Source organism: Passer domesticus, chromosome 1 (assembly GCF_036417665.1).
Source record: "Passer domesticus isolate bPasDom1 chromosome 1, bPasDom1.hap1, whole genome shotgun sequence".
Taxonomy (NCBI): domain Eukaryota; kingdom Metazoa; phylum Chordata; class Aves; order Passeriformes; family Passeridae; genus Passer; species Passer domesticus.
In genome coordinates, this window is record NC_087474.1 from 122,148,940 (window position 1) to 122,160,364 (window position 11,425).

At 35.9% G+C, this 11,425-nt stretch overlaps 1 long non-coding RNA gene across 1 annotated transcript in view; it reads left to right on the forward strand.

Moving 5' to 3' along the window:
* LOC135289427 (uncharacterized) overlaps positions 1 to 3,315 on the forward strand; it is a 43,588-nt gene extending 40,273 nt beyond the window's left edge. Inside the window, exon 5 of the long non-coding RNA XR_010352184.1 lies at positions 3,185 to 3,315. This is a non-coding gene — a long non-coding RNA (uncharacterized LOC135289427). The remainder of the gene's footprint in view (positions 1 to 3,184) is intronic.
* The last annotated feature ends 8,110 nt before the right edge of the window (positions 3,316 to 11,425 follow it).

An 11,425-nucleotide genomic window follows, 5' to 3' on the forward strand; every position in this document is an offset into this window, starting at 1 on the left:
AAGACTCTTCCTTGTATAGTAATTTCACCTACTCTATTCATATAGCAAAGAGCAGGATTTCTTTGATCTCTTCCTGCCACCAATGTTTTGCCATTTAGGCTCCTACTTAATGCCTTTTGTTCTGGTATATATTTGCTAAAAGTGATAGATCATTCTGTTTATAATCTACATAACTGTCTATATTTCTGCCAGATGTCAGCTACTGTTCTTTCCTGTTAAAGTTCTCAGGAATATATCCCAGTAAATAACTCAGTACCAAATGACAACAAAAAAAGTGATGGTATCTTGGGTTCCCATGTGAAAATCTCAGTATGAATGGAGAATATTTTAGCTTCACTCATAATTATGTACTAAGAAAATAACCAAAATAAGATGACTTCTGTGGAGTAGGATTTCTCTCAAGATGGTCATACATTAGGAAGATTAGTTGTTCTGCTCTACCCAGGATCATGAGGTATGGTCCACACATCTATTATTGCTTGTTGGAATGAGAGATGATACTCTCATGCCTGTCTGGGTTACTTGCTTACTTCCCTACTTGCCTAAACACCCCAGGAAGATGTGACTTACTGTTGCTTTTCTGCCACGAGATTGCAGCTGCCACATTCATCAGTCTTCTACAATCTGTACTACCTTATCTAAATCAACTACTTACCCAAATCTCTATCTTTAAAGGTATAAGAAGGCAGATTACTTTTGTAGAGATGAAACTAGGGTATGAATGATGAAAAGATATCTGTGACTTCACCAAAAAGAACTAAGGAAATTTTCCAAATTAAACTGTTCTCTGCTTATTGGACATTTGTTGGTGCTTATCACTGTATCATTCAGGTCTTTTCAAGCTTTGCAAAAAAAAAACCAAAAAACAACCAACTATGAAACAAAAAGCCAAACAAGTAAACAAACAAAGACCCCCCAAAATAAAACAAACAAAAAAAATCTCTTTTTTCATTACCTGTTTGCCCAGCTGGTGGCCTGTTTGTGAGGGACAGTGAATCATCATACCTGCTGATAGACTTGGGTCCATCAAACACAGGTGGGGGGTGTGTGTGTGTGATGTTTTCTCCATTTACCTAAAATTAAGTCTGCTTTGATCATTAATCTCATGCAGAATTTCGTGACCTGTTTTTCCAAATGTTTTGTATCTGTGATCTGCACCAGATGTCTAAGGAGATAAAATTGAGATTTTAGGTTATTAAGTGAGCAGAGAGGGTGTGTAACATGTCTGATACTGAGATGATATCTAAAAACTTCATTTTCACTTCCTCATGGAAGGTTTGTGAATGCTATTACTTATTTTGCTAGAGTTATTATCCAGTATATCAACATCCTTTCACTTTTCTCAAGCACTGAATTTCACTTTGCTTAAAAACACAAAGCAGTCTGGTGATGAAAGCTCTGGATTAGAAGTTGCCATCAGCCACAGAAGATGGTGTTACACAAAGTGGGATGGAGAAACTACTGGAGGAATTTTGTGCCTTCAGATCATTATCTGGCAAGTCTCCTGAAAACTCCAAACCAAATTCTAATGACAAACAGCATGTTCACTAAATATTTCACCTTACAGGTTTATATCCCTTATTAAGCCAACTCCAGCCTTCAAGCAGGAGGTAAAGGGATTTCATCTAATCCAACTGTTCTGATTTTTAAAATGGCATTTTTAGTTGAGATTTCTTCTGGTTCTATAAATTAAATAAGGTATGTTTTTTTAACCATGTCTATAACAGCACACAGGAGGGCATAGGTAAATAGATGTATCTGGTCTGAAAACATTATTTTATGGAAGAAATTCAATAGCTATGATTCAAACCAAGAAAATTAACTGATATGTGACTGTTAGGAAGACAACAAACAGGAATAAGAAGATCAGGGAGAGTCCATAGGACTTAATTATTGGTCTAAAGATGTAACAAAATGAAGCCTCTTTCCATTTACATAAATATTTTTAAAGCTATTTCTAAAGTATCCTCCAAACGGCATTGTACTGTTACTTTTTTACAAGGTCAGATCATTTGTCCTCCAATTTGGTGCATTTCAGTTCACTGAAAAGTTCATTTTTAATCAGATATTACAGCCAATATACAGAGTTAGTGTTGCTGGCTGTAATCTTATGAAAAATATCTTTTGGCTCTACTTGGAAAGGAAAAAAAAAATGTTTGTTAGCTAGAATACTGAGAAGAGCTGTCTACTTGCTTAATTAGACGTATATTGGGTTTGGATAGCATATATCTCTGTCTCTTCCCTAGGACTCTGCTACCTGTACATAGAGAAAAGGACCTGTAGAGGGCAAGAAAAGCAGTCAAATTTAATTTATGGGAAGAAAAATTAGGCTGAACTTGATCATGCCTTTGAACATACCACTTACTGTAAACAAAATATTGTTCTTTTCATGATGTATTAGCATTAACTTTTTATAGCGGCTGCATACATAGGGAGTTGTATGCATAGCAAATGGTAGCTGGCAAAGCTTTCTAAAGGCCTTGTTAGCTCTGACTTGCAGGATTTGTGGATATACTTTGAGTTCATTTATTTTGGCTTGCTCTTAAACTGTACTTTGATGTTCAAGTAAGTGTAAAAATTCATTTTGGGTGGAGCAGCCCAATTTTGCCTCTGTTCCAAATTAATAAAAATCTCTAGATCATGCCAGAAACTGTCCTAGTTTTGCTCAAAACCTGATCTAAAATTGGGCCAGGTTTTGTCAGGCTCCACTAACTTTCCCATTATAGAAGTGCCACACAATAATGTTGCACAAGTTTGCTATTAATGGCAGCTAAAAAGAATTACTTTTACACAAGTGTCATGCCATGAACCAAATTCTTCTCTCCTCCATATGAAAATGGTTAAGGTTATGGAGTTGCACCATTAAAGACCTTCTGGAATTTAGCTCTATATTTTCACTTCTGTAGGGAATGTAGCAAATAAATAGCAGTTCATAAAGCTACCTCCCAGTCTGCTTTTTCTGCCCCAGCAGTACTTACTCAAAGCAGAACAGGTCTCACTGACCTTGGCAGCACAGGTAGATAATATATTTTCCCAAAGGTGAACTTTTTTTTACCTTTCTTCAGCAGGCATAAACTGACTCTTCAAAGGTATGAAAAGCTCCAGCGTTTAAGATGTATTTTCAGTTTTCTTAAGTATTGATTTTTTCTTTATGTTCCTGTTGAACTGGTCTCTTTTGCTGTAGGTTGGACAAGATTCTTGGTTATTCTTCCATAATTCAAGAGAGTGCAGTTGAACAATCCCACTGATTAATTTGGAATGAGTTCCTGTGCACAAAGTTGGGCACGGATCCCAAAGCACAAGTTTACTACTGTGAGTAATTGTAATTTTAGACAGGTTTTTGGAGCTGATGCTGGTTTTGGTATCTTGCTTCCATTAAATGCAGTGGGCACTGGCTTGCACCCTTTATGTTTTGGATGGCTTCATAAATTTTTTGGCTTCCATTTAAATATATAAGCATAAAATAGTAGCAACAAGATTGAAGTTTCTCTATGACTGAAGGTTATAGAATCACTGGGATGTGGCCATACGTTTTTACATTAACTGATCTTAAGAGCTAGTGAGGAATGTTTGGACAGAATTCTCCTTTGTTTGCTTGCTTTTTATTCTGAAAATGATGATTTTCAAAGCCAGAGGAACAGGCAAAATCCTATAAAATTCACAGTGTAACCAAGAAAGAACTAACACTCTCTAGGCTATTTGATATTCCCTGAACAAGAAAATAAGAAGAATAAATGTGTTCTAAGACAAATAATAAGCAGACTCATTCATCATCATGATTCCTGCCTCTGGTATGGATCTGTTCTCTCTTTCATAGCTGTCCTACCAGATATCAGCTATTCTAAAATCATCTCCTTCAGCATCAGGATTTTTTTAGAGAGAACCTTTCTAAACTACCAGAAGTCAAATTACCAAGTTTCCTCCAACACCCTCCCCTCCCCATTATAAGTGAACACCAGAGCAAGATCTTCAACATCATGAAGGAATGATGAAATAGGAAACAAATGAACACACATTAAGCAAATGGCTCTTCTGCTGCCCTCATTTTCAAAGGAAAAATGTAAAATGTCTTTATTTCATCACAGCATGGAATAAGAAGAAACTAGAAATTCCCTCATTTCATGAGATAGGAAAATGATTTTGTCAGCCCAGCTTAGATGGATTCCCTAATCTACTTTGAAAACCTTTGGTGGTGTAATACAGAGCAACAACCCTGGATCTCGCAGTGTAGGTGGCTCTTTACAAGCCAGATTTTGTTAGAGCTTTCCCTTTCTCCTTAAGTTGCTCCCTGACCTGTTTCCCATTGGGCAGTATATCAGGAAGCAGGTGATGCTGGTGATGTTTGGAAACATACCAGTGCAAACTAAATGCCTTGGATCCAGCTCTGGTATGGTGGAGCAAAACCAGCAGTAAAGCCATTTCCTTTGGTGTGCCCAGGGTCAAACTAAATTGCTATAAACAAACCAGTCTGCATCCCAGAAGAAATGTTTATGTGAAATTGTACTTTCCCTGCTGCTTCCCTCTTCCCCTTACAAAGCTGCTAGAAGCAAAATACAAACACAACAAATGAGGATTTTTTTTTTTCCCCAGTGAATTTAAAGAGGCAGTAGATGGGATTTTAGACTTGTAGCTGTTCATCTTTGGAAAAGAGTGCAGCTGCTGCACAGCCTAAATGCAAGAGGCTCTGCTGCTCCCTTTGCTGCTCAGTCCCCTCTCAGGCCTGATAGTGCTTCCTTCCTGACCTCTCGTGGCTTCCTGCCCTGAGCCTTATCGCAGCAAAAAGCTTGACACTGTACTGGCTGTGCCACTTGGAATGCATTTCAATTCAGCAAATGGAAATACCCTTACCTTCACATTTGCAAACAACTATCATCTGCAGATCACTTGGTAATTTCCCACTGGCACCTTTTTTTTGCTTTTAAATATGTGTTGAAAAAGAGAAAAGGAGAAAAATAAACACAAAAAGGAAAAGGGTAAAGGAAAGTTCTTCTCTGTCTTTTAGGTTCACATTTCTGCAATCTGAGAATCCATCTCTCAGAATGATGAAATCAACATTACAATTACTTTAACAGCCACGTGTCAGTTTAGATCAGTTGAGGAATATATCTCCTGGATCTAAGCACTTCAAAGGGAGAATATTGCAGAAGTTCAGTATGTAAAAGAATGAAGATGGTGCATTAAAATCTAATGTAATTACCCCCCCCCCCCCCCCACCCAGTGCAAAAATTGAATCCTCTGCTAACAATGCTGGTTTCACCCTGACAGGAACTAAAAAATGCAATACCACGAGCAATACCTCATAGGACGGTAGAGATGTCAAAAGAATGATTCTACTGATTTTAGTTGACTGGAACCAGCTGTGCAGACTAGAACAACTATTTTAAATTAAAACACTGAATTTGCTAAAGAGAAGAGTGTAGTCCCTCTCTGGCCAATTAGCCTCCAAGCAATGAGGAACAAGTTAGCAACACTTAAATGTAGGAATAATCTATGGGTTACAAATTTTAATTACAAAAATGTATTTTACAGAACTTCTCATGTTTAGAGACCATTTTATGATCATACTTTAGGGTCAGAGGAGACTACTAAAAATCACTAATCCAAACTCTGGCATTCACAAATCTTAATCATCATCAACTTTCAATTTGATCGCCATCATAAAACCTCAAAATAGCACCATGTCAAATACTCCTATGGGTAAACGTAGGAAGCATTCCAGTTATGTTAAATTCCATTAGTTTCCAGTCCTCTCAACATTTTGTGGTCTTCCTGGTACACTAAAGCACTGTCTACTGTCAAAAGTGTATTTCTTTTGTACCAATTTGTAATCCAAATACTTCACAGTCCCTTTGAAATGTTCAGTGTATTCTTTTTTTAGTCCCTTTCTTCAAGGTCTATTTTCTAACTCCAAATTATTCCCTTGCTTTTAAAAATTATGTCCAAACCTTTCATGTACTTTTCTGAAGTGTTAACATCAGAACCAGAAAAAACATTTGAATAGTTATTTCCTTAATACCATATACAAGAGGTGATATTACCATTTTATTCTTGCTTAATACTCCCTGTTATTTGTAGATTTCCATGTTGTCTTGCAAGCCTATATTTCAAAAAAAGTAGGCTCAATTATAAAATCCCAAATGGGGAAATGATATTGAATACACTTTAGATCTTTATTATTATTTGTTAATATAATCTAGAATTTTCAATGTCAAAGAACTAATAGCTATGTTTATCACTATTAAGAAATAAGAGGATTGACTCCACTGAAGTCAAATATGGCAGACTATAAACATGTCAGGCAATAATGAAAGAAAAATTTGTTCAATAAAATTCCATATCAAATTATCTAAGATAATCCATTTAAATTGTAGGGGCATATTAGAATATATCAACATATTTTAAATTCAAAATTTAATTAGAATTAATTTTTTTGTTGTCTTGACACCAGTTAAGAAAAATAATTAGAATACACTCAAAGGATAGGCACATGGATGATTAAATAATTATTTGCAAAATAGATTAATTCTTTAACTTTTAATTAAATAACTTGATTATCTGGAAAATAAGTCTTATCAGATATTTGATAACATTTTTCTTGAGGTATAATTTTACTGGGTAAAAATATCTATTTTTATACTATATGTTCATAATTGTTTATAACACATAACAATATAATAAGTTGAATAATATGGGTTAATTAAGAGACTTCAGTAAATTATTCTACACGGAAATCCTTTCATCACATAATTTTTTGATCCTGGTAACACACACATATATATACATGTATTCAAATGTCATTATATCTGTTTCTGCTTTCTTTTCCACATCACATTTTGGTAATATTAGGTAATAAATATTTCTAGGGAAAACTGCATTTTCCCATATTTGAAAATGTGCCATGAGACTTGTGAGTGCTTCTGAAATACAAATATTTTCTGGTTATATGTGGGAATGAGTGCATTAATTTCACAGCCTAAGCAATGGGGTCCAGCCCCCCAGTGTATGTGATTAAGCAAATTGAACAGGCACCTCAACCTCCCTTCAGTGCACAAAAGAAAGGATTCCTGAGTGGGAGTTCCCTGACCAATCTTTCCTTAGCAGAAAGAGATAACAATACTTTAGAGTCATAACCTCATCCAGTTTAGGCACAATCTCCTTCCTGATTAGTCAGCTGGAATATTGTAATTAATGACATCATGGTAATGATGAGAGAAGAGTACCTGCATTAAAATACCGAGAAAAATCTTAAATCCAGAGACTGGATTCTCTAAAATTAAGCTTTTGACTGAACAGTGTTATTTCTTTTGGATTGATTTTGCAAATAAGCTACTGAAATCTTTAAAAAAAAGAATGTGCCCCACATATCTAAGAAAAATGGTATTGAGTGGCTTAAAGTCTTCCATGCTCTCCTAAATAAGCCTATCTGTAAAATGTCAAAGCTTGAAGTTTTCCAGGAACTCTTGCATCAGCTTGAGGGATAAGGTTAGACAGAACAAGCACCATTTAAATGGAATCCCATATTTCCACACTTGGTAGGCTTAATTCCTAAGTGACCCTTACTAATGTCATGCACACTTGCTGACCAAAGTTTCTGGGTTTTGGTAATATAACATGAATGTGTTGCAAGTTTTGATCCAAAAAGAGATATGATAAACAATCTAGAGATTAATATAAAAAGAAAATACTTGAACAGTCTGCTGAGGTTTGGTATTGAGCACATCTGTCCTTGTGCCTTGTAGTATATTCCAGTTGTGAATTTTAGGTTGAGGTTGTATTCTGACCTGTGGATCCCAAGGCTGGGTTCTGTATAAGAAGAGAGACTGTTTGGTTGGTCTTCCTCCTGGTTTGTCCCACTTGAATTGATGGCAAGGGATGTAAAATGAGGAATTTAAGACTATATGTGTGCTGGTCAAGGAAGATGAATTTGTATATGGGCAAGTACATTGTTTTCCACCAAAACAACATTAAAACCAAACAAAAACCCATTTCTACCCAAGCTTAAATTTGAAATTATTGCCTTTTATTTTGCGTCATGGCCCTCAAAAATTCATGAGCAACTTTCAATAAATAGCATAAATGTGTCTTTTTGATACAGGCATTTTTTTTACTTAACAAAAAAGGCACCATAGTCTGCAAAAAGTTAATCTGACAAAAGAAATATGCAATTAGGTTCTCTATTCTTATCTATTCAGCTAATTATGTAGTACCCACCACTAAAGTATCTGATAGCTGCATAGTCATTCTATTTTCATTAAATTTCCATGACACAGGGAAATAATCCCCACTCTAGAGTAAACAGACAGTGATTCACTGATTTTCTGTTGAAGGTTAATATAATGAACTGTCATATTATAAGGAATTGTCAACTTAAACCACATTATGAGCCATGGTAGCTGCTGGCAGTTGGTAAAATCAGACTACCTTACATATGGGAGTGCTTTTAAAAATCTGACTACTCTTATAAGTACTAAAGAATTCTGAAATTGTATAATTTTATTCTGTGCTATATGCTAGTATGGTAGCTGCTAAAAGAAGAGTCTTTCTTTAAGACCTTTCTCCCAAAGCTAGAATAATGGTTGTACTTAAAAGACTGGTTTTGTACAAATATCTGTGTATTAACTCACTGGACACAATAGAAACTTCTAAAATCCTCACATTTGCAAAAGCTAGATAAGGTTGAAGGATTTTGAGCTGTTCTAAAGAGAGCACTTCATGTGACAGTAGCTATTTAGGACAGTTTATGTCATAGGGAGCAAGACTGAAATTAATGTGGATTTTTATCATGTCTTACTGTACTTCCCTCCAGCTACTTAGTAGTAGTCTAATAATGCCTTGCCAGAATTCTGTGCGTTTATTAATATTCCCTACACATTGTGTTTGTTTCTGTTTTTTAAAGTTATTGCCAGATTATAGCCTGTCTGTCCCTGATAGTGGTTGTGTTTGTATATGAGCACAGGGTCATCTGATAACAAATTGTAGCACTGTGTGATAAGCAATGTTTAAAATGGGTGCAAGCCAGAAACCTATGGCTCCCAGTATACTTTTAGAAAGTCCCATCAACAAAAGAAAGAGTTCAAGGTATTTCGGAAAAGGTCATTGATTACAACCAACTTCACGATCGTTCTGGATGTGTTCCTTCCTGCAGAGACATAATTACATTTGTTTTACAGTCAAACTTATTTTCAGCTTTGGGCAAGGACAATTGCTTTCAAATCTGATTTTTGACTCACACGTACTAGTTTAAGAAAGATATTAGCTCTGAGTCAGTGAAGAAGCAGTAATGGCCAGGAGATCTCCTTTGGATCTCTCAACTTTAAATTCATGGAATAGTGTTGTGAGTAGCTGAAAAGCATTTAGCTTGCTGATCTTGATTTCTTCCAGGAACTATTTCTTATATTGGAATATCTTCCAGTACAGGGACTTTTCCCTGTCTTTTAGTGCAGGAGTTCATGCGTCTGTGTCATTTCCCTTTTTTGGTTTCAGCTGAAGCAAAGCGTTTTCTGAGAAAATCACTACAGCTGTAATCCAAGTGAGCCTGTGGTCTCTTTTGGATCCTGTGAGGATTGGATAACTTTCCTCCTCTGCCTTCTTTTGAACTCTTTTACATGTAGTGGTGACAAATATTTTGAACCTAACACAAAAAACCACATGTTGTCATATTTCCAAGGTAATACAAGGTAGTACAAAAGATAAATGTTTTTCCTAAGTCTGTTTTTTACCTGAAGAGTGCATTTATCTGTAAGACTGTGGTCTTAAGAGTAGGTAGTGGGAGCCTCAGGCTTGTAATATTTGGGGCTATCCCCCTGCTTTTGGTCAAGCTGTTGCTAGTGCTGTATCATGACTAATGTCCTAGATAGCAGTGGGAATAATATCCAATGTGAACTGCACCAATACAAAAAAATATTTCAGATGCTTTCAGAGACTTTATGTTCACTGTAAATCTTCCTTATATTAGTATGTCTTCATCTACCCTGTGTCTCTGTGCACAGCCTATGAAGATTTAAACAATTTGTCCCAATTCCTCTTCATTAATTGAAGGCATCAGTGTTTTGTTGTGTTCCTTTTTTTTTAATCATATGCATTAGAAGTCAAGTTCTTTATTAGCAACTTTACTATTACACTGTTTGAAAAAAGGTGTTGACCTAAGATTTTGATAGTCAGTGAGGAAATCCTGTCAGGTTATGAAAATTTAGTTGATCCAGAAAGAGGATATAAGACAGAGTCCTTTGCTCTTCTTTTAAAATGACAGCAGTTTCCACAGATACAAATATTTTCATCTTCCTTTTATTTGAATTTTACTGTGACTATAGGAAAAAGGTATTGTGATTTTATTTATTTTCTCAGTTCCTTAAGGTATGAAACATGGGTAGAGGTTTTGAAAAATTCACAATCACCAAGTTTTTGTTTGGTTGTTTTTTGTTTTGCTGGTTTTGGGGTCTTTTTTGGTTTTTTGTTTGTTTGTTTGCTTTAATTATATTTCTTTCAAGACATTGGAATGACAAAAGTATTAACAGATTCTTGTCTGAAGAAAAACACACTGTTGTGTAGTTCACTGTTTGGAAACAGACCCTGCCTTGTGGCAGACCTGAGTGCCATACAGTGTCACAAAAATTCCAAGGCTCTTTTTACTGCTCCAGTTGAGTGATGACCAAAGTAATTTTCCAAATCAGAAGAAATACAGGGAGCCACAACACAACTGGGAAGAGGAAGGAAATGCCAGTAGAGGTAATGCCCACATCTGTGTCTACAGTGGTAAGCAGACCTGGCCTCTGGTCTGAAAGGAATAATCTGTCCTCCTTACAAAGCAAGCAAATTTCACTCTCCCAAAACAGCCAGGAAGATCTAGTTCAGGGTCTGTTAGAGCCAAGGGGAAGATTCACGCTAACTCCAGGACAATAAAAATACACAATCTACTTCGAAAGCATGAAACCACTGTTGTACATTCTTTTTTTTTTTTAACATTTGACTTGTGTGTTTTGCTTGCATGTTTCATCGTTAAACTACTCCATATCAGGACTAGCTGCTACAGTTTCCTCTGCAAGCTTCTTTTTTTCTTCACTTCTTTCAAAATAACGTGCCATCTTTCCAACATAAACACCAAAGGGAAATAGATGAGCGACTACGTAATCACAAAACTATCTCAGGCAGCAGGCTTCTGAAATGTGTTAAAACCTCAATCACATCGTGCTTGTGCTCCTGCCAGTGCCTGATGAATATCCTTGCCATTTATCCTCTCTTCTGGTCACTTCCCCTCGAATACTTGAAATATAATTAGCTTTTTCAGACATAGTTTCCTATAAAACAGCTGCAGCCATTGTGCAGTTGTCCAAAAATAATGTAATACATTGCACATAATATCCAAAAGGATTTATGCTAAGTTGTACCTTTGTTAACTGAAAGACAAGTGTGAAATTAAATAAACTTT